At 40.7% G+C, this 24,306-nt stretch overlaps 1 protein-coding gene across 1 annotated transcript in view; it reads right to left on the bottom strand.

Annotated features, from left to right (window-relative positions):
* Slc22a29 (solute carrier family 22. member 29) overlaps positions 1-24,306 on the bottom strand; it is a 93,208-nt gene that overhangs the window by 64,625 nt on the left and 4,277 nt on the right. The window lies entirely within an intron of this gene.

Consider the following 24,306-nt stretch of genomic DNA (forward strand, 5'->3'; position numbering starts at 1 on the left):
TCTTACACAAAACAGAGGAATGTAAACACAAAAAATGGCAGGAACTAGGCAATAAAACAACTGAGACAAAGTCAGCCCTATCTAAGGTCAGCTATAGTCTTAGAAGCCAGGTGTGAGGTCTTTACACTCCTAAGGCAAGGGCTTTCACACCCAAGTCATGGCTCTAATTAGGGAGTTCCACTCTAGTTAACCATCTCATGAATAATACAATACTCTAAAACCACAGCCCGATCTACTTCCTAAACCATTGTAAATTCCTGTAGATGGGAGAAACGTGGCTTTTATTCTAAGTGATAGTGTAATACCAGAGGCAATTTTGAATGTCACTGAATAGGCAACATTGAATTCCAAGCCCATGGTCAGCTCAAGGACTTTCTAGGACATTGGAACACTGGTGAAGTCTTCGCTATGTCAGAATTCAATCTTAAAAGTCACTTATAATAAGATAATACTAAAAGAGAGCACGTGGATCCATACACCAGACTAACTCGGGAATAGGGTATGAGTATATGGGTTAATGAGAATGCCAAAACTCCAGGAGGTGAGTTTCTGTGAAACTCTTTGCATCATGAGGGCTTCCAGGCCTCTCGGCCTGCCAAGCAGACTTCACAGGAGTGTGCGTGGCACCTTAGCAGCCACTGAACTCCTTATTTGAGAGTCAACAAAACTAAGCTTTGGGTCACCTATAACTGTCTTCTCTTCTTATAACTTGTCACAGCTCCTAACATATAAAGGCTTATAGACTGTATCTCCCTCCAGGGTTCTTTCTCTTCAAGTAGCTCTAATAGAAGACCCCACACTCACCTTCCAATCATGCCCACCTCTTAATATTTCCAATCTTCTTCCTTGACCAAATACTGACCACTCCCTATCTCACTCCTGCACTGAAACTTACACATACAGGAGGGCACATTGCCTCAGGGCATCTTTACCTGATATACTGATGGCAGCTCCTTTTTACATGAAGTGGCCAGAAGAGCTGCCTATGCCATAGTATCAGAAACCAAGGTGGTGGAGGCACAGTCCCTTCCTGCTCATAACACCAATCAACAGGCTGAAATAATAGCCCTTATCCGTGTGTTTCAACTTGCACAGGGAAAATCCTTCAACATCAACACAGATTCCAAATATGCTTTTCATATCCTCCTGTCCCATGCTGCTATCTGGAAGGAACATGGTTTACTTACCACAAAAGTAGGATCAGTAACTATTGCAAACCAAATTATGGCCATGCTAAAGGCCTCCCATCTCCCCACAGCTATTGGGATTGTTCACTGTAGATCCCACCAGATGGATGACTCTATTGTCTCCAAGAGAAACAACCAAGCTGACAAGGAAACTATAACTGTGGCCCTTAGGTGACTAGACTTGTCTCATCCACCCCAGGACATTCTTATACTACAACCTACATATCCACTTCACCCCCTGACACCCATCAAACTGTGTCCTATCTTCACCAACTCTTTCATCCTAATAGCCAAGCATTGTCTTCTTTTATCAAGACCTACCTACAGCCTACTCCTGAGGACCTAAGCTTTTTAAAATCTATCACCGTTTCTTGCAAAATCTGTCAGATATCAGAATCCAACTCAGGGTATCATAGCACCCTCTTCCAACCCACCAGGCTAGAGGTTCCCTTCCTGGAACTGACTGGCAACTTGACTTTACCTACATGCCCACTGTCAGATGTGCCAAGTACCTCTTGGTTTTGGTAGAGACCTTCTCTGGGTGGATAGAGGCATTTCCCACAACTAATAAAAGGATTCAGATAATCTCTGATCTCCTCCTCCAAGAGATCATCCCCTGGTTTGGTGTCCCAGTCTCTCTCCAATCAGACAATGGTCCCAAATTTACTTTCCAAGTTTCTCAAATTGTATCTAAGGCCCTAGATGTCCCCTGGCATTTTCATATTCCCTACAACCCTCAATCTTCAGATAAGGTAGAAAGAACTAACCACTCTTTAAAAACCACTCTTGTTAAGCTGTCACAAGAAGTTCACTTTGATTGGGTAAAACTCCTACCTCTGGTTCTGTTCAGGCTACAAGCACCCCCAATTGACTTCTCCTCATCTCACCCTTTAAACTCTTGTATAGACATCCAGTCCTAACTCCTGATCTCTCACCTAAATGCTCTCCCCTCTTAGACCATCTTACTCACCCCATTACTTTGCCACCTCTGTTCTCTTCTATGGAAATTTGCTGACTACCACTTACCCGTGGCCATACACTGTCTCCTGTCCACTGCCTGGCAACATTGGAGATGAAGTCCTTCTATCCCCTCCAGATCATCAGTCCTCACCCCTGTCTCCCAAATGACAGGACCTTTTTTTTTTCTTTTTAAATATTTTTATTACATATTTTCCTCAATTACATTTCCAATGCTATCCCAAAAGTCCCCCATACCCTCCCCCCCTACTTCCCTACCCACCCATTCCCATTTTTTGGGCCTTGGCGTTCCCCTGTACTGGGGCTTATAAAGTTTGCATGTCCAATGGACCTCTCTTTCCAGTGATGGCCGACTAGGCCATCTTTTGATACATATGCAGGTAGAGTCAAGAGCTCTGGGGTACTGGTTAGTTCATAATGTTGTTCCACCTATAGGGTTGCAGATCCCTTTAGCTCCTTGGGTACTTTCTCTAGCTCCTCCTTTGGGGACCCTGTGATCCATCCAATAGCTTACTGTGAGCATCCACTTCTGTGTTTGCTAGGCCCCGGCATAGTCTCATAAGAGACAGCTATATCTGGGTCCGTTCAGCAAAATCTTGCTAGTGTATGCAATGGTGTCAGCGTTTGGAAGCTGATTATGGGATGGATCCCTGGATATGGCAGTCTCTAGATGGTCCATCCTTTCATCACAGCTCCAAACTTTATATCTGTAACTCCTTCCATGGGTGTTTTGTTCCCAATTCTAAGAAGGGGCACAGTGTCCACACTTTGGTCTTCATTCTTCTTGAGTTTCATGCGTTTAGCAAATTGTATCTTATATCTTGGGCATCCTAAGTTTTGGGCTAATATCCACTTATCAGTGAGTACATATTGTGTGAGTTCCTTTGTGATAGTACTACCGGAGGATCCAGCAATACCTCTCCTGGGCATATATTCAGAAGATGTCCCAACCGATAAGAAGGACACATGCTCCACTACGTTCATAGCAGTCTTATTTATAATAGCCAGAAGCTGGAAAGAACCCAGATGCCCCTCAACAGAATGGATACAGAAAATGTGGTACATTTACACAATGGAGTACTACTCAGCTATTAAAAAGAATGAATTTATGAAATTCCTAGGCAAATGGATGGACCTGGAGGGCATCATCCTGAGTGAGGTAACACAATGACAGGACCTTTTAAAGGTAATCCTCGTAACCGCTACAGCTGCTAAACTCGAGGGACTCACTCATTGGGTCCATCTGTCTCACCTCAAATCTTTCATTCCTCCACCTAAAGATGACTCTTCTTCATACACATCAACCCTAACAGGACCATGCTCTGTTAAATCCCAGAGGACTTTGAGACCACCCATCTTGTCCCCAATCCCAGAAAATGAGACTCCACTCCAGCAGCTGAGCTTGACCTCGCTGGATTAGACAGGTGTTTCTCAGCCTTACCCTGCTGTTCATTTCCATTCAGGGTAGCCCTTACATCTGAAGATTTGAAGTCCAAGAAACTCCCACAGATAACAATCTTTCCAAATAGGGCCAAGAAACTGCTCCATAGCCGGATGACAGGAAATTATCCAAATTGCTATCATCCCTATATCTGTTACCCCATCTAAATATTATGATCTCTATACTTGCTTTCTCTTTGACCAGACAAAAGATTACTGTAGAAAATGGCCAGAGGAATATGGGGGCTTTTTTAATAACTGGAAGTCATGGGTCTACTCCAGCTCCCTTACAGATAGCTGTTAGCTGCTTTTCCTACAACATAGATTTCAGTACAGATTATAAAGAGTGGTAATGCCAATATACCTAAAACTTTTGTCTATTTTGTAAACTAAAAAAAAAAAAAAAGAAAAGAAAATGTCATGTAAACTTTAGGGAGTCCAGGGAGCCATAAGACTTGGATCCACCTCTCACTGATCAAATGGACTCCAGAGAAGTACAGCCTAAGCTTCTCCACAGCCTAAGCTTCTCCACTTGTCTATCCCTGAGAATTTGATTCTTTCTCTGTCTCTGTCTGTCTCTGCCTACCTGCCTCTCTCTCTCTCTCTCTCTCTCTCTCTCTCTCTCTCTCTCTCTCTCTCCATCCCCCCACTTTGGCCTCCTCCCCTCCCCAAACTATCAGAATTATAAACCACAGAACTCCAAAGTTCCTAAACTTTAACCTTGGACCCTAGTCAATATCTGTCTCAGCAGATTTCCACTTGACCAACAGACAGTATCTAGGAATCAACTGTGTAGTACAAACTGCTTCAAATTGCTTCCAGCTATCCTGCTACAACAAACCTTGGATAGCCTATGAAGCTGAAGCACAAGAAGTTGATCTTCAATCCAAATTTATAATGATGATAGAGACATTTAGGAGGAAATGATCAAATTCCTTAATGAAATACAGGAAAATACATACAAATAGAAGTATTAAAAAGAAAGCAAACAAAAACAAAGAAATGCAGAAAGATAAACTCAAACAGGTGAAGAATAGGACATAACTCTCCAAGATCTGAAAAATGGAAATAGAAACAATAAAGAAGATACAACCTGAAGCAATTCTGGAAATGGAAAATCTAGGAAAGGTGAACAGAACTACATACATAAACATCACCAACAGAACACAGAAGATGAGACAGTGGAATATGGTGGTTAGAATATGCTTGGCTCAGGGGGAAGTTGGAGGAATTATGTCATTATAGGAATAGACTTTAAGACCTCTTCCTAGCTCCCTGGAAGCCAGTCTGCTGTTTGACTTCAGAAACAGATGTAGAATTCTCAGCTCCTCCAGCACCATGACAGCATGAATGCTGCCGTGCTTCCCACCACAGGCTAGCCTCAATTAAACCTTGTCCCTTATAACAGTTGCCTTGGGCATGGTGTCTCTTCACAGCAATTAAAATCCTAAGTAAGACAATTCTGCCCTTAATTCTTAAATGTCACAAAGATTACACAGGGCACATTGAATAAAAGAATGTCCTTAACACCCCCAAAGAGTTCACTTATATTCAAGGAAGTGAAAAACAATATCCCAAGCAAGACAAGGAAAACAGCACATGATTCCTGGGAGGCTTTTCAGTCTGTAAGTCTGTCCATCCATCTGGAGTCTGACCCGCTACAAACCCACACGTAGAATGAGGGTTTTATCAGAAATGTAAATCATCTAAAATGGTGTCCCCTACAAATTTTATTTTCACAAAATTAGGAGAAGATTTGCCACATTTGAGAAAAGGGACACCATGATAATATTCAGTTAAATAACAGGAAGTAACACATACCACAATAGACAAAAGCACAGAGAAAACTCCAACAGTCCAGGAGTCCTAGGAAGGAGGTCGATGCTAATGTAGTCCATGAGAGCTCTGGGAGGTCTGTTTGGTTGATATTGTTGTTCTTCCTATGGGATTGCAAACCTCTTCAGCTTCTTTGGTTCTTGCCCTCATTCCTCCACTGGGGTCCTATGCTCAGCCCCATGCTTGACTGTGAGCATCTGCATTTCTATTGGTCAGGCTCTGGCAGAGCCTCTCAGGGGACAGCTATATCAAGCTCTTATCAGAAAGTGCTTCTTAGCATCACTAATAATGTCTGGGTTTGGTGTCTACAGATGGGATGGTTTGTAGGTGGGTCAGTCTCTAGATAGCATCATTCAGTCTCTGCTCCACTCTTAGTCCCTGCATTTTCTTTTGATAGGAACAATTATGTGTTAATATTTTTGAGATGTGTTAGTGGCCTCACCTAGCCTAACCTCTGGATATGACCTCTACAGGTTCTACCTCCTTTTTGTTGGGTATTTCAGCTAATGTCATCCCCTTTGGGTTCTGAGAACCTCTTGCTTCCCTGGCATCTGGACTTTCTAGTGGCTACCCCTTATCCCCAATCCCTCATTGCTACACACTTCTGTTCAAATTTCTGACCTTCAGTACTTCTTGCTGTCTCCTCCCATCTGATCCTGCCCCTTTTTCCTCCCCCCTCCTCTCTCCTTCCCAGTTTTTTCCCTCCCTCTACCTCCCATGATTATTTTGTTCTTTCTTCTAAGTAGGACTAAAACATTCATATGTTGGTCTTCCTTCTTGAGCTTCATATAATCTGTGAGCTTTATGGTAGGTATTCTGAGCTTTTTGCCTAATATCCACCTATCAGTGAATACATATCATGTGTGTTCTTTTGTGACTTGGGTTAAGTCACTCAGGATGATATTTTCTAGTTCCATCTATTTGCCTAGGAATTTCATGAAGTCATCATTTTTAATAGTTGAGTAGTACTTCATTGTGTAAGTGTAGACATTTTCTATATACACTCCTCTGTTGAGCGATATCTGGGTTGTTTCCAGCTTCTGGCTATTATAAAGAAGGTTGCTATGAACATAGTGGATCATGTATCCTTGTTATATTTTTGGGCATCTTTTGGGTATATGCTCAATAGTGGTATAGCTGGGTCCTCAGGTAGAACTATTTTGAAGTTTTGGAGGAACTGCCAGACTGAATACCAGCAATGAAAGGAATAGAAGAGTATGGTGCAGCAAGGATGTGCCTGACCAAGACACTCATGTTCACAAACCTCCAACAGTCACACAATTTAAACTTCTATTCTCATACAAACTACCTTTAGAAGAATAAGGAATATAGGTAAGAAACTAAATGTTAATAACAACAAAAGACATATTGAATAAAGCAGGATAGAAAGAAGTAAGCATGTTACATTTCCCAAAACACTGAGAACTGCACTATGAAGATGTGAACCCCAATATATGAAAGCAGACAGAATTAAGTCTAAGCTTTAGATTGCAAATACCTCCTTCTGTGTAGCACAGTCATTGATAGTGCAGGCTGACACCTGATCTCTAGGCAAAGAACTGAGTTTTGAATTTCTGGACCTTCTTAGACAGTTGGTCAAAATATTGCCTCTACCACGAGTTCCCAAACCTCAGCAAATTTACAGGCAAAGCCTACCTGCTGACTGGCAGTCCTGGGAGGTACCACAGGATATTCCATAGAGTCAGCGCTAAGCTAAATACTGGAAAATCTGGTACCAAGCAGAGCCCACATACAGCTATTTTTCCTGGTCAGCTCTTACATACCAAGACCATGTAAAGGTTTCTGTCTCATATGGACAGATTACATTTGGCTTATGGCAAGTTAAGCCATGGAATGGACCACACATATATACTTGATACATTTAGATCTCTTTCACTAGGGTAAATAAGCTTTGTGTCAACTTATGGATATCCTACTGCAATTCATCACAATCTTCAGACAGGACAGAAAGACAGTAGCAAGAATGATCTGCCCTGGAGAGTAGAGGAGTTAATCAAGGATTTAGGCATGAATGTCAGTTTGTCCTAATAAAATGAATATTGGGACATCCTAGAAACTTCTTTCCCAGTTGTTCATGGCAACAGTTTCTAGTTGTATCAAATAGCAAAAGCTGGTTTAAATAGTACTTTTTCAAGCATTACATGTGCTGATTATAAAGTGATGAGCCCACTCCAGCTGAAGGCAATATATAAAAGTTGGTCCCAGGTGGCATGTATAAGGACTGAACAACATTCTCCAATCAACATTCCAAAAGAAGTGGGGGAAGGTATTATAGACTTCTACAGTTATCTGAGAAACTATTTTCAGTTGATAGCTTAGGAAAGGAGAGTCAGTTCTCTTCAGATATTGCCCATAAAAGGCTGTCCATGTTCTACTGGGTGGCTCTACAGTGTAGAGTCTACACCCTGTACACAGGGGCAGCACTAAGTGGACTCAATGGGTTTTAAAAAGAGTAAATAAAGCTGTAGAGAGAAGTGGAAGAAACGAAAAGGAAGGAGATGGAGGAGAGGAAATAGGGGAAGACTAGATAAATATATATTCATGTATGCAATTCTCAAAAAAAAACAACAACAAACAAGAAAAAGGGAATTTTAGCTCATAGAGAAGAATTCACCAAAAGTTTTAGACTTTATTTATATGACATTTTCTCTATATGACTGGTAAGATGGCTCAGCAGGTAAGGACACATGCTACCAAGTCAGAGGAGGAGGATTCAATTCCAAGGACCAAAGTAGTGGCCCTAGAGGATTGACCCTAAAGAGTTGTTAACAACTTCATGTGCATGTGCAGGAATGAATGTGTATGTATGCATGTACATACACACAATAAATAAAAAATAGATTCAACAAAAAAATGAAGGCAAACATAAATGTTCCTTAATATTAGTAGGTCAATAACAGCATTCTTATGGCATATTTATCAAATTTCATCTATAAATTATTTGCATTTTAGATATAGTTCTCTGTATAAAACAATTGTATAATTACAGTTCATGTAATGAATAAAGTACCAAGATTTTTATGAGTAAGAATAGTAAGACAAAAAGGTGTGCCCTTCTTTTTTTGTTTTTTGTTTTTTATTTTCTTTCATTGGATATTTTCTTTTATTTACAATTCAAATGCTATCCCCAATCCTGGTTTCCCCTCCAGAAACCCCTATCCCTTCCCCACTTCCCCGGCCTCTATGAATGTGCTCTCCCACTGAACGACCCACTCCCACCATCCGTCCCTAGCATTCTCCTACACTGGGGCATTGAACCTACACAGGACCAAGAGTCTCTCCTCCCATTGATTCCCAATAAGGCCATTCTCTGCCAAATATGTGGCTGGAGCCATGGGTCCCTCCATGTGTACTCTTTGGTTGGTGGTTTAGTCCCTGGGAGCTCTAGGGGGTCTGATTGGTTGATATTGTTCTTCCTTTGGGGATGCAAACCCCTTCAACTCCTTCAGTCCTTTTTCTGACTCCTCCATTGGGGACACTATGGTAAGTTCAAAGGTTGGCTGAGAGCATCCCCCTCTGTATTTGTCAGGTTCTCCAGAGCCTTTCAGGAGACACCTAAATCAGGTTCCTGTCAGCAAGCACTTCTTGGCATCTCCAATAGTGTCTGGGTTTGGTGACTGTATATGGGATGGATCCCCAGCTAGAACAGTCTCTGGGTGGCATTTCTTTCAGTCTCTGCTCCACAGTTTGTTTCCATATTTCCTCCTGTAAGTATTCGTTCCCCCCTCTAAGAAGGGCTGAAGCATCTACACTTTGGTTTTTCTTTTTCTTGAGCTTCATGTTCTCTGTGAATTGTATCTTGGGTATTCCGAGCTTTTGGGCTAATATCCACTTATCAGTGAGTAGATACCTAATGTGTGTTCTTTTGTGATTGGGTTACCTCACTCAGGATGATATTTTCTAGTTCCATCTATTTGCTTAAGAATATCATGAATTCATTGTTTTTAATAGCCGAGTAGTACTCCATTGTGTGAATGCACTACATTTTCTGTACCCATTTCTCTGTTGAAGGACATCGATAGTGATTAAAACTGTATGGTATTGATACAGACACAGGCAAATAGAGCAATGGAATAGAACTGAAGACACAGTAATGAACCCATACACCTATGTTCACTTGATCTTTGACAAAGGAGCTAAGACCATCCAGAGGGAAAAAGACAGCTTTTTCAACAAATGATGCTGGTTCAACTGGGAGTCAGCATGTAAAAGAATGCAAATAAATCCACTCTTATCTCCTTGTACAAAGCTCAAGTCCTAGTGGATCAAGGACTTCCACATAAAACCAGATACACTGAAATTAATAGAAGAGAAAGTGGGGAAGAACCTCGAACATATGGGAACAGGAGAAAATTTCATGAACAGTACAACAATGGCATATGCTCTAAGATCCATAATTGACTAATGGGACCTCATAAAATTGCAAAGCTTCTGTAAGGCAAAGGACACTGTCAATAGGACAAAACGGCAACCATCAGATTGAGAAAAGATCTTTACCAATCCTACATCCAATAGAGGGCTAATATCCAATATATAAAAAGAACTAAGGAAGTTAGACTCCTGTCTTAGTCGGGGTTTCTATTCCTGCACAAACATCATGACCAAGAAACAAGTTGGGGAGGAAAGGGTTTATTCGGCTTACACTTCCATACTGCTGTTCATCACCAAGGAAGCCAGGACTGGAACTCAAGCAGGTCAGGAAGCAGGAGCTGATGCAGAGGCCATGGAGGGATGTTCTTTACTGGCTTGCCTCACCTGGCTTGCTCAGCCTGCTTTCTTATAGAACCAAGACTACCAGCCCTGAGATGGTCCCACCCACAAGGGGCCTTTCCCCCTTGATCACTAATTGAGAAAATGCCTTACAGTTGGATCTCATGGAGGCATTTCCTCAACTGAAGCTCCTTTCTCTGTGATAACTCCAGCTGTGTCAAGTTGACACAAAACTAGCCAGTACAATTGACCCCTTGTCAACTTGACACACAAAAACATCACTAGTAAGCCTCAACCCTTACAATCTTATTCATCCCCATTCTAAATAACTTTAAAAGTCCCACAGTCTTTACATATGCTTAAAATTTCAATCTCTTTAAAATATCCATCTCTTTTAAAATCCAAAGTCTTTTTACAATTAAAAGTCTCTTAACTGTGGGCTCCACTAAAACAGTTTCTTTCTTCAAGAGGGAAAATATCAGGGCACAGTCACAATCAAAAGCAAAAGTCAATCTCCAACTGTCCAATGTCTGGGATCCAACTCACGATCTTCTGGGCTCCTCCAAGGGCTTGGGTCACTTCTCCAGCCAGGCCCTTTGTAGCACACGAGTCATCCTCTAGGCTCCAGATGCCTGTACTCCACTGCTGCTGCTGCTCTTGGTGGTCATCTCATGGTACTGGCATCTCCAAAACACTGCATGACCCCTTCAGTCCTGGGCCATCAATTGCAACTGAGGCTGCACTTTCACCAATGGCCTTCCATGGCCTCTCACTGTGCCAAGCCTCAGCTGCTCTGCTCAACTCCTTCATGCCTTCAAAACCAGTACCACCTGGGTGACCCTTACACATTACCAAGTCCAGCCACAGCACAAGGTACAACTTTGGCTATATCTGGAACACAGCCACTGTGCTTTCAGAAAATACTTCCCAGAAGATGTCACCTCAATGATGCTGGTCTCTTCTTAATCACCGCTAATTTCTTAGCTCCAGCTAACCAGCATCAATAGTCCCAGTAATGCAAAGTTTTTGCTTTAGTAGTTCTGGTATCTTGTTAATCACAGCTGATTCTTCAGCCCCAGCTAACCAGAACTACAGAATCTTCACAATCAAAACAGGAATGGCCCTGAAAAGAGTCTTTAATTTTCCCTCTGAAATTTCACACACCAGAGCTCCAACTTCTGCAGTGTTCTCAACATTATCTTCCAAGCTCCTACACAACATCCGACAGAGGTCTTAACAATGGATGGATCTTCAAGCCCAAAGTTCCAAAGTCCTTCCACAGTCCTCCCCAAAACATGGTCAGGTTGTCACAGGAATACCCCACTCCACTGGTACCAATTTGTCTTAGTCGGGGTTTCTATTCCTGCACAAACATCATGACCAAGAAACAAGTTGGGGAGGAAAGGGTTTATTCGGCTTACACTTCCATACTGCTGTTCATCACCAAGGAAGCCAGGACTGGAACTCAAGCAGGTCAGGAAGCAGGAGCTGATGCAGAGGCCATGGAGGGATGTTCTTTACTGGCTTGCCTCACCTGGCTTGCTCAGCCTGCTTTCTTATAGAACCAAGACTACCAGCCCTGAGATGGTCCCACCCACAAGGGGCCTTTCCCCCTTGATCACTAATTGAGAAAATGCCTTACAGTTGGATCTCATGGAGGCATTTCCTCAACTGAAGCTCCTTTCTCTGTGATAACTCCAGCTGTGTCAAGTTGACACAAAACTAGCCAGTACAACTCCAAACAACCAAATAACCCTATTAAAAATGTGGTACAGAGATAAGCAAGGAATTCTCAACTGAGGAATTTGAAATGGCCAAGGAGCATCTAAAGAAATGTTCAACATTCTTAGTCATCAGGGACATGCAAATCAAGATGACCCTGAGATTCTACCTCACACCACCAGTCAGAATGGCTAAGATCAAAAACTCCCTCTACCTGTGCTGGGTTGTGACCTACAGTGAAGATTACATGTATTAATTTAAGACCATTTATTATAAGTAGGTTTTGAAACATCTAAGCTAACAATAGTCTTTAATTTTTTAAACACTTTAAATAGTTTTGCTTTCCAAGAGAGAAGGCGAATCACAGTAAAAACAATGTCCAACAGAGTAAATTAAATCCTATAGCTAAATGTCAGACATCTTGGATTTATGATCTTCCAGGCTTCAAAGGGCTTGAACAGTGCTATTTATATCAATTTGCCAACTGTCACACACAGGTTGTCTTATAATCTAGTCCAGTGGCTCTCCTCATGTGGGTCAGGCTCCATTTGAGGATCTAATGGCCCATTCACTAGGTCACAAAAGACCATAAGAAAATACAGGTATTTACATTATATTTTTAAAAAGTAGCAAAATTACAATTATGAAGTAGGAAAAAAAATAATTTTATGGTTGGTTGTCATCTCAACATGAAGAAATATATTTAAAGGTCACAGACATGGAAGGCTAAGAACCACTGTGCTAGACTGATTCTCTTCCACATGTTTTGATGCCTTGTTGGTTATACCACAATCCTGGCATCTCCAATATACTTGAGTCTCTACCACAACTGAGGCTGACCTGCAAAAACAGCCTTTCCTGACTTTTAACAGTACCAAGCCTCCACTGCACTTCCTTGACCCATTCAATCTAGAAGCTCCCTTGTATCCAAATCAGTATCATGTGGGTGGTTCTCACACAGTTCTGCTTACCAGAAGATTTCACCTATAATAATGCTGGTCCCTTCTTATTCACAGCTACGATCTCAGCCCCTGCTGAGCAGCACTGATTGTCCAGGTAAAACAGGGATTTCATGTCAGGGTCCTGGTCTCTTCATAACCAATGCTGATTTTGCAGGGTCAATTCACCAGGTACACCAGATTTCTAATCCCATGTATCATATGAATGTCCTCACCTCCAACATCTAATTCTCACTAATGGACAGGTCATCAAAACAGAAACTAAACAGAGACATAGTGAAACTAATAGAGGCTATGAACCAAATGGATTTAACAGATGATCTACAGAACATTTCACCCTAAACAAAAGAACATACCTTCTTCTCAAGATCTCATGGTACCTTCTCCAAAATTGACCATATAATTGATTACAAAGCATGCCTCATCCAATACAAGAATATTGAAATAATCCCATGCATCCTATCAGATCACCATGGACTAAGGCTGGACTTCAATGACAAGTAAACAACAGGAACCCCACATAATCATGGAAACTGAACAACTCTCTACTCTATGATAACTTGGTGAGGGAAGTAATAAAGAAAGAAATTAAAGGCTTCCTAGAATTCAGTGAAAATAAGGACACAGCATTGTATTCCAAACTTATGGGACACAATGAAAGCAGTGCTAAGGGGAAAATTCATAGTGCTAAGTGCCCTGGTAAAGAAATTGGAGAGATACTACACTAGCAACTTAACAGCACACCTGAGAGCTCTAGAACACAAAGAAGCAAACACACCCAAGTGGAGTAGATGGCAGGAAATTGTCAAACTCAGGGCCTAAAATCAACCAAATAGAAACAAAGAGAAGTATACAAAGAATTAAGAAAAACCAAAAGCTGGTTCTTTGAGAGAAATAACAAGATAGAAAAACCCCTAGCCAAACTAACTAAGGGCTTCATCTCTGCAATGCAAAGTTGCTTCTGTTTTGAGCTTTTGTTCTCACTTGCAGGAACGCACACAGGACACAAGATCCTTCTATAGATACTCTTTATTACATCTTGGCGAGAAAGGCAAAAAGGCTCAGAAACGTGTTGCTTAAATACCCTCTGGTGTGACGTGTCTATATACGACTGGCGGCTTTACCCACAATCTCAAATACCCCGGGGATGGGCTAGTGACTTTGGCGAGCTTTTGCTCCTAGTACATGCGCACATAGCTTGCTCTTTGTTTAGGTGGCATAAGGCACTGCAGAGCCAGCGCCATCTTATGATGGTAAATGTTATTGCGGCTCTCCACATCTCCCCCTTTATGTTTTATTAAAATGAGGCTGGTCTAGGCCTCTGTAGTTACGTCCATCTGCTGTGGCCCCTGTTTTAGGTCGTTCCTCTAATGTCACAGCCTTACCCGTTATCGGGTAACCATATTACCACTGGGCCCCATTGTCTTAGGTTGGTCTGTGCACGAGGAAAGTTGCCTGTCTCTGGACAGTGCTGTGTGACAATAACTGCTAAATGGCCTAGGGTGAACTCTACAAAAGAGGCCAGCCAAAAGATGAATTAGTGGGAAAATCATGATCACCCTATCACATGCAATGAGGAAACCTCAGCAATATACAAGGGCTGATCAATGATCGTTGAGCTACTCTTATCCCAATGCAATGTATCCACAAATTTGTGGGATACAAAGGCAGAGAACTCAGATGCCGACTAATTCTTGAGAATAGATAACCAAATTTCAGGGGAGGTGCCTTGCTCTATGGCAGCAAGTGCTTGAGCAATCACTACCTTGTCACGTCTCTGCTGAGATCTGAGTTTGCAGACCAGCCATAGTAAGAACACTAATTCACAACACAGGGCTGCGCCAAACAGATCCACCCCCACCCATTCTTTGAAGTGAGAAAAATGCAGAGGTAAGCCAAGAGGTGGAGTCTCCAAGGGTCACTGGTTCCACTCTGGTTCCAATAAGGTTCAGGATCTGTATCTGCAGCTTCGTCTGCAACCTTTCTAGCTTTTGCGACCAGTTCCCCTTTAGATAATTTGATAGATCTGTACTTTTAATAAAAGAATTATTAGTATACCCAACAGGAGTAATGTACATTGTAAAGTTGATGCCATACAACTCATTTGTATGATATCTATCATCTGTTCTACGTTATGTTGTACAATATCTACTCTTTGATTCACTAACATTAATCCTGAGGCAATATGAGAATCTACCCTTTGTAGGGTAAGTAATGTCTCAGATGTTTTTCTGTTATCTGACTTATGGTATCAGCAATATTGACTTGATAGGCCATAGCAATTCCTGTAGTAACTGCGGATGTTGCCGACACTGCAATGGCAGTAACAGTGGTGGCTGTGATTCCAAAATCTCTCTTTCGCCGGACAAGACTCATGATTGGGAACTTCTTTGGATCTGCCTCAACAGGCACAGGGACAAAAGTTGGTAAATATACCACTAAGGCTAAGAAATTAGTTTCATTCCAGCATTGTATCAAAAAACAAGTGACATTTGTACAATCTAACCATTTTGTATTATATTGAAATTCAGCCAATATAAAGAAACATGGAAAATTGAAGCAGACTTCTATTGGAGGAGTAGTCATATTTCTGATAACTCTTATCCAAATGAGTAGAGATATTGGAAAGTGTGGCAGAAACATTCAATATCTCATTAAAGGTTCCAGTCAACAGTGCAAAGGTTGACAAACTGGTACTAACATCTGCCTCATTACTTAAAATCTATTGGCAATATGACCAAATATTTTCTTTTCCTGTAGCATCTCCTTTACCATACATTACAGCATAATCAAATGGTGATGACAAAACGAAACCCTTTGCTAATTCTTTTTGAGGTAAAACATTTGATTGACAAGGTGAAAAAACTATAGGAAATGCGAGGTCTGGATGACACCAAGGCATGCTGCATATAGCAGTAGCATTGCCAACAGGCTATCGTGATCTTATGGGAATAGTCACATTTTTCTTTATCATGATAGTGGTGATGTTTATAGATGAAGTTACATTATTTTTAACATCACCTGATTTTGGTTGTGTCCCTTGAGCAAATTGTGTTAAAGCATTAAACTCTAGAGCTCACTTTATTTTGGATAATGGGATCTGTTCAATTAGCGATAATCTTTTTCTTTAAAAATATACAGGGTATAAAAGGTTTATCCACATTATGTACAAAGCATAATGTATAATTTAAATGAAAACTAGTACTCTTATACACCCATGGCTCTTAAAAAGTTTATCGTGCATAAGGCACATCTAAAAAAACATTCCTTTGCAAAAAATAAAGGCTAGGTAGAAGAATTGGAATGTACCGGTAAAGGTATTGGCCATGATCTTATTTTGGCCCACAAGGGTATACTTATCCCGGGCTCAATCATCAGGAGTAAGAGGATCATCTTGGGGTTCATATTGCTCTTTCACGGTCCTTGTCAGTCGCATCGGGACCCAAAGTAGATTTTCTTCACCCTGTGGAAAAAACACAAATAACTCCCCGGGATCTGATTAAGATAGGATCCGGGCCATACTATTTATTATCAAGGACATTTTTCCATTTGACCATTTCATTGGGTGATTGAGGCCATTGCCCGTGCCTTATAGCTGGTGATCTCTCAGCATTATCCAATTTTAAGAAATTAAAAGCAAATATTGCAAGGGATAGAGCCATCTTTGGTGTCATAGCCTCTATTTCCCCTCTTTGTTTTTGCAAATATTATTTCAAAGTACGATGAGCTCTTTTTGTGATGTCTTGACCCTGTGAATTATAGGGCAATCTAGTAATATGTTTCACTTGCATTTGTTTGTAAAATTGACTAAATTTAGAAGAGGTACATGTAGGACCATTGTCTGTCAACAGCACTAGGGGCTCGCCCCATGTAATCTAAGCCTCTAAGTAGTGGGATATGACATGAACTTTTTTTCCCCTGTCAAGAGATAGGCATATAGGACATCAGAGCTGGTACCGATGGACACATGTACATATTGTAAGTCACATCGATCTGTCAAACATCTAGGGGTCACGATCCAAAGAATTAATGCCCATGGAAGGTGCATTAATAAATTTTACACATTTACCACACTGTAGAACAATATCTCGAGCTTCTGTTCGTGTGAGCTTAAACTTTTGTCGTAATATAGAAGCATGGACATGATAAAGTTAATGAAAATTTTTAGCACCTTCTATAGAACTTTATGATAGGAAAACTGTATCTCTGGTGGCTGAATCAGCAATTGCATTTCTCTTAACCATAGGTTTAGGTAAAGATATATGTGCTCTAATATGTTGAATATAAAAGGGATGTTCACACATCAAAATACAATCTTGTATTTTCATCAAAATTTTAGATACTGAACTAGACTGTTTAAAATTTTTGGCAGTCTCTAATGTTAATAGAGCATTAACTACATAAACAAAATCAGAGATAATATTTATGGGCATAAGGAACCCTTTAAAAACTTTTAAAACCACCAAACATTCTACCAATTGAGGGATTCCTGGTGTAAATTGCAACCTCACAGCTTTTCCATTGATCACATAAATTCTAATTCCTGTTTTAGATCCATCTGTATAAATATCAGTAGCTCCCTTTTTGAGGGTATTAGCCATCACCTTTGGAAAGATCACTGGATACAATAGCATAAAATGTAACAAAGGATGTTTAGGATAATGATTATTTATTAAATCAGAATAACTGTATCTAAGAATGGTCCATTCATCTATAGTAGCACACAATATTTGCATTTATGTAGCAGCATATGGAATAATTATGCTACCAGGCATTTTTCTAAAGTGAGTAATAGAACTTCTAATACCTTTATGGGCCATATTTGCCACCATGGTGGGATAATGCTCTATAGTCTTATTAGGGGATAAATGTGGATGTATCCATACTAAAGGACCATCTTGCCATAACACAGCAGTTGGCAAATTTATGGTTCGTAATATGTATAGGCACGAAGGTTCTTGTTCGTTTATATGACTCAACTGTGCCTTTTGGGTAGCTGTTTCCTCCTTCCTAAGAGTTTTAGAAGCCTCGGGTGTTAGTTGTCTCAATGAGGTAATGTGTGATTCTCCTTTCAAAATTTGAAAATTTGAAATTAATTCTGAAGTAGGGATCCTTAAATAAGGTCTAATCCAATTTATATCTTTTAATAATTTTTTAAATCATTCAATGTCTTTAAATGATCTTTTTTTATACTAATCTTTTGTGGGGTGACACACCGTAAAGTAATGGTGGCTCCTAAAAAATGACCAACATTAGACTGTTGTACTTTTCTGGTGTAATAATCAATCCATTATTTTTAAAATTTCATTAAACAAGCCATAAGCTTGCTGTATACTTTCTTCTTTAGGTTCACAAATTACAATATCATTCATATAGTGACATACCTTTAAAGAGGGGAAAATATTTCTAACTGGCTGCAAAGCCTTTCCCACATATAACTGACATATGGCAGGGCCACCTACCATTCCTTGGGGCAATACTCACCATTAATACCCTTAATTAGGCTCCGTATGATTAATAGAAGGCAAGGTAAATGTGGAAAGCCACATGTGCCGTTGCTGAGTGGCACTGACTACTGCTGGCCACCACGCATAAGATTGGACAAACAACCAATGTGTACATATGCAGTAAAGTTTTTTGCAAAGACACTGCCTGGCCCAGGCATGATAATGAGGTTCTGTAAGGTACTGAGAGTATAACCAATCAGATGTGAGACATGCAAATGAGGTATGATAATGAGGTTCTGTCAGGTACTGAGAGTATAACCAATCAGATGTGAGACATGCAAATGAGGTATGATAATGAGGTTCTGTAAGGTACTGAGAGAGAGTAGCCAATCAGATGAGGAACATGCAAATGAGGCTTAGTGCATAACCAATCCGGGTGTGAGACACACCCCTCCTAGGCCTATAAAAGCAGCACTAGTTCTGGGCTCGAAGTCTTTTCGCCTCTACAATCAAGCTCTCCCAATAAACGTGTGCAGAAGGATCCTGTTGCAGCGTCGTTCTTCCTGGCCAGTCGAGCGCGCACAAGAAGTGGTGCCGAAACCCAGGACAAGAAACATCTTCAGGCACGAGTGAAGACCCCCTGCTACAGGGAGGATTCAGAACTGCATCACGGGGAAGGAGCAGTTAATAAAGGTTCCCGCAAAACAGACTGCTGAGAAGGATCCGGCGTGGATTCAAAACTCTTCAGCTGGGGAACGGTGGTAATGAAGTGTTCCTGCAAAACAGACTGCTGAGAAGGATCCGGAGTGGATTCAGAACTCTTCAGCTGAGGAACGGCGGTACCGGTAAGTAGAAAGAAATTAATGTGAGAGGCATGCTCTCCTACGAAATAGATCTGATAATTGTTGCTGGGGTTGCTATCTTTCTTGCCTTGATCTTATATCATGGCTTTAATTGTCAACTCCCAAAATGTAAAGATACAAAAAATAGTATAAAAAATAGTAAAAAGCAGAAAATTAAGTCAATTTACCCTCCTCTCGAGGACTCTGAGTCGTTAGAATTGTCTAGCTCAGAGGATTCCGAATTATCAACAGGAGAGGAGAAAGATTTGAAGGAGGCTGCTGCGGAGTATGAGGCAGAAAGATCTGGTCCAATAGGGAGGAGTTTCAGTGCTCCCCCACCTACTCCGCCTTATGCAGATAAGAAAGCAATTAGCAATGGTCACTCTTTTTGCACTCCTAAAGGGTTGCAAAAAATATGTCAGGCTTTTCCTGTTTTTCAGGATCATGCTCAACAGCGATATTATGAGCCAATATCGCATAAACAAGTAAAAGAGCTAGCAGAGTCAGTAAGGACCTATGGAGTTAATGCCTCATTTACTCAGTCCCAAATTGATAGATTGGCTCACAATGCCATGACTCCTTTTGACTGGATGAGTGTGGTAAAGGCATGTCTTACGATGGGACAGTATCTAGATTGGAAGTCTATATGGCATGATCTGTGTTTGAGTCAGGCCCGTGCTAATGCTACTGCAGGGCAACAAGCATGGAGCTTTGAAATGCTTACAGGTCAGGGTATATGGACAAACAATCAATTAGGATACCCAGTGCAGGTCTATGATCAAATTAATCAGGCAGCGGTGAAAGCTTGGAAAGCATTGCCTAATCGAGGAGAGGTATCTGGTAACTTGACAAAAATTATTCAGGGAACTAATGAGCCGTTCTCTGAATTTGTGGCTCGCATGATGGAAGTGGCAGGACGTATATTTGGTGATGCTGAGGCCGCAATGCCATTAATTGAACAATTAGTTTATGAGCAATGTACAAAAGAATGCAGAAATGCTATCACACCATGGAAAGGGAAAGGGCTACAAGCATGGATGAAAGCCTGTAGAGAAATAGGAGGACCTCTTTCAAATGCAGGGCTGGCTGCCGCAGTTTTGATGGCGCAAGCAAAAGAAATAACCTGCTATAATTGTGGACAAACAGGTCATATGCAAAAGCAGTGTACAAAGGGTAGAAAGAGTAGGTTTGAAAAGACAGAACCAGGTACTTGCCCAAAATGTGGAAAAGAAAGACATTGGGCAAATGAATGTAGATCAGTCAGAGATATAAAAGGAAGGCCAATACCTCAGTTTAAAGTGCAACAGCCAAAAAACGGGGTAAGGGGCCCCCGTCCCCAGGGCCCCCAAATGTATGGGGCATTTCAGACCACAGTGTCCATGAGGCCACTCAGAGACCGAGGAGAGCCACTCCGGGTTCAGCAGGATTGGACATCTGTGCCACCTCCAGAGTAATTCTTACACCTCAAATGGGGTGCCAACCTATTTCATCAGATTTTAGAGGTCCCTTACCAAAGGATACAGTGGGCCTACTGTTGGGTAGGTCCTCTTCTGCTTTAAAGGATTGATGATACATCCCGGAGTTATAGACTCAGATTATGAGGGACAAGTTAAGATTATGTGTTCTGCACCCCGAGGTATTGTAGCCATTTCTCCTGGAGATCGCATTGCTCAATTACTGATTCTTCCTAGTTTGCATAACATGTTCCCTAGTAGCCAGGATTCCCGAGGGGATAAGGGACTCGGTTCTACAGGAACTAATGTGGCCTACATATCTTTAGATTTGGATAATCATCCCACTTTACAATTACAAATAGAAGGAAAAACCTTTCAAGGTATAATGGATACAGGAGCAGATAAAAGCATTATATCCAGTAATTGGTGGCCCGCTTCTTGGCCTGTTAATCAATCGTCACATAGCTTACAAGGATTAGGATATGAGGCTACCCCAACTATAAGTGCAAAATCCTTACAATGGAAAGATAAAGAAGGAAGAACAGGGCTTTTTCAACCTTATGTACTCCCTTTACCTGTAAACTTATGGGGAAGAGATGTGTTGTCAGCCATGAACTTTATATTGACTAATGATTACTCTCAAAAAAGCAAGGAAATGATAAAAGGAATGGGATATATACCTGGACTAAGTCTTGGAAAAAACTTACAAGGTAAAATTTCACCAGTTAAAGCCACAGAAAAAGTAGATAAGAAAGGGCTGAGTTTTTTCTAGGGGCCACTGAGGAGCCTTTGCCCATTCCATGGCGTACAGAGGACACGGTATGGGTGCCTCAGTGGCCTTTACCCTCTGAGAAGTTAAAAGCAGCTAAAGAATTAGTACAAAAACAATTAGACCTGGGACATGTGGAACCCACTCAATCACCCTGGAACACCCCTATTTTCGTTGTAAAGAAGAAGTCAGGTAAATGGAGATTGTTACATGACCTAAGAGCCATTAATGCACAAATGCAAGTTATGGGTCCTGTACAAAGAGGACTCCCCCTACTCTCAGCTCTACCTAAAGATTGGAGAATTATAGTAGTATATATTAAGGATTGTTTCTTTTCCATTCCATTAAATAAGAAAGATAAACCTAAATTTACATTCACCTTGCCTTCTATTAATCATATGGAGCCTGATAAAAGGTACCAATGGCGGGTATTACCCCAAGGAATGGCAAATAGCCCTACAATATGTCAGTTATATGTAGGAAAAGCTTTGCAACCGGTTAGGGATGGTTTCCCCTCCTTAAAAATTTGTCATTATATGGACGATATAGTGATTTGTGGACCTGAAGAAGAAAGTATACAGCAAGCTTATGGCTTGCTTAATGAAACTTTAAAAAATAATGGCTTGATTATTGCACCAGAAAAAGTACAGCAGTCTAATGTTAGTCATTTTTTAGGAGCCACTATTACTTTACGATGTGTCACCCCACAAAAGATTAGTATAAGAAAAGATCATCTAAAAACATTAAATGATTTTCAAAAATTATTAGGAGATATAAATTGGAGTAGACCTTATTTAAGGATCCCTACTTCGGAATTAAAACCTTTATTTCAAATTTTAGAAGGAGAATCACATATTACCTCATTGAGACAGTTAACACCTGAGGCTTCTGATGTTCTTAGGAAGGTGGAAAGAGCTATCCAAAAAGCACAGTTAAATCGTATAAATGAGCAAGAACCTTTGTACCTATGCATATTAAGAACCATAAATTTGCCAACTGCTGTGTTATGGCAAGATGGTCCTTTAGTATAGATACATCCACATATATCCCCTAATAAGACTATAGAGCATTATCCCACCATGGTAGCAAACATGGCACACAAAGGGATAAAAACTTCAATTACTCACTTTGGAAAAATGCCTGATAGCATAATTGTCCCTTATACTGTCGCACAAATGCAAATACTGTGTGCTACTATAGATGAATGGGCCATTCTTAGATGCAGTTTTTCTGGTTTAATTGATAATCATTATCCTAAACATCCGTTATTACATTTTATGTTATTACATCCAGTAATATTTCCAAAGGTAACAGCTAATACCCCTATAAAGGGAGCCATTGATATTTATACAGATGGATCAAAAACAGGAATTGGAAGTTATGTAATCAATGAAAAGGCTGTAAGGTTGCAATTTACACCAGGAGCCCCTCAATTGGTAGAATGTTTGGTGGTTTTAGAAGTTTTTAAAAGATTTCCTATGCCCATAAGTATTATCTCTGATTCTGTTTATGTAGTTAATGCGGTTCTAACATTAGAGACTGCCGGAAATTTTAAGCAGTCTAGTCCAGTATCTGAAATTTTGAGGAAAATACAAAATTGTATTTTGATGCGTAAGCATCCCTTTTATATTCAACATATTAGAGCACATACATCATTACCTGGACCTATGGTTAAGGGAAATGCAATTGCTGACTCAGCCACCAGAGACATGGTTTTCCTATCACAAAGTTCTATAGAAAGTGCTAAGAATTTTCATCAGCTTTATCATGTCCCTGCTTCTACATTACAACAAAAATTTAAGCTCACACAAACAGAAGCCCGAGATATTGTCCTACAGTGTGGTAAATGTGTAGAATTTATTAATGCACCTTCCGTGGGTGTTAATCCTCGTGGATTGCGACCCCTAGATGTTTGGCAAATGGACGTCACGCATATCCCATCTTTTGGGAAATTACAATATGTACATGTATCCATCGATACCAGTTCTGGTATCCTACATGCCTCTCCCTTGACAGTGAAAAAAGCAGTTCATGTCATATCTCACTGCTTAGAGGCTTGGGCTGCATGGGGCAAGCCCCTAGTGTTAAAGACAGATAATGGTCCTGCATATACTTCTTCTAAATTTAGCCAATTTTACAAACAAATGCAAGTAAAACATATTACTAGATTGCCCTATAATCCACAGGGCCAAGGCATCATTGAGAGAGCCCACTGCACTCTGAAACAATATTTGCAAAAACAGAAAGGGGAAATAGAGGCTATGACGCCAAAGATGGCTCTATCCCTTGCAATATTTACTCTTAATTTTCTAAAATTAGATGATGCTGAAAGATCACCAGCTGAAAGGCATGGACAATGGCCTCAATCGCCCAATGAAATGGTCAAATGAAAAAATGTTTTTGATAATAAATGGTATGGCCCGGATCCTATCTTAATCAGGTCCCGGGTAGCTATTTGTGTTTTTCCACAGGGTAAAGAAAATCCACTTTGGGTCCCGACGCGACTGACAAGGACCCTGAAAGAGCAAGATGAACCCCAAGATGATTCTCCTGCTCCTGATGATTGAAACCAGGATAAGTATACCTTTATGGGCCATAGTAAGATCATGGCCAGTACCTTTACCGGTACATTCCAATTCTTCTACCTAGCCTTTGTTTTTTGCAAAGGAATGTTTTTTAGATGTGCCTTATGCACGACAAACTCCTCAAGAACCACGGGTGTATAAGAGTACTAGTTTTCATTTAAATTATACATTATGCTTTGTGCATAATGTGGATAAACCTTTTACACCCTGTATATTTTTAAGAAAAAGATTATATCTAATTGGGCAGATCAAATTAATACTGCTGACACTATAAGTCAGATAGCAGAAAAAACGTCTGAAGCATTGCTTACCCTACAAAGGGTGGATTCTCATATCACCTCAGGGTTAATGTTAGT

Source organism: Mus musculus, chromosome 19, assembly GCF_000001635.26.
Source record: "Mus musculus strain C57BL/6J chromosome 19, GRCm38.p6 C57BL/6J".
NCBI classification, from domain to species: domain Eukaryota; kingdom Metazoa; phylum Chordata; class Mammalia; order Rodentia; family Muridae; genus Mus; species Mus musculus.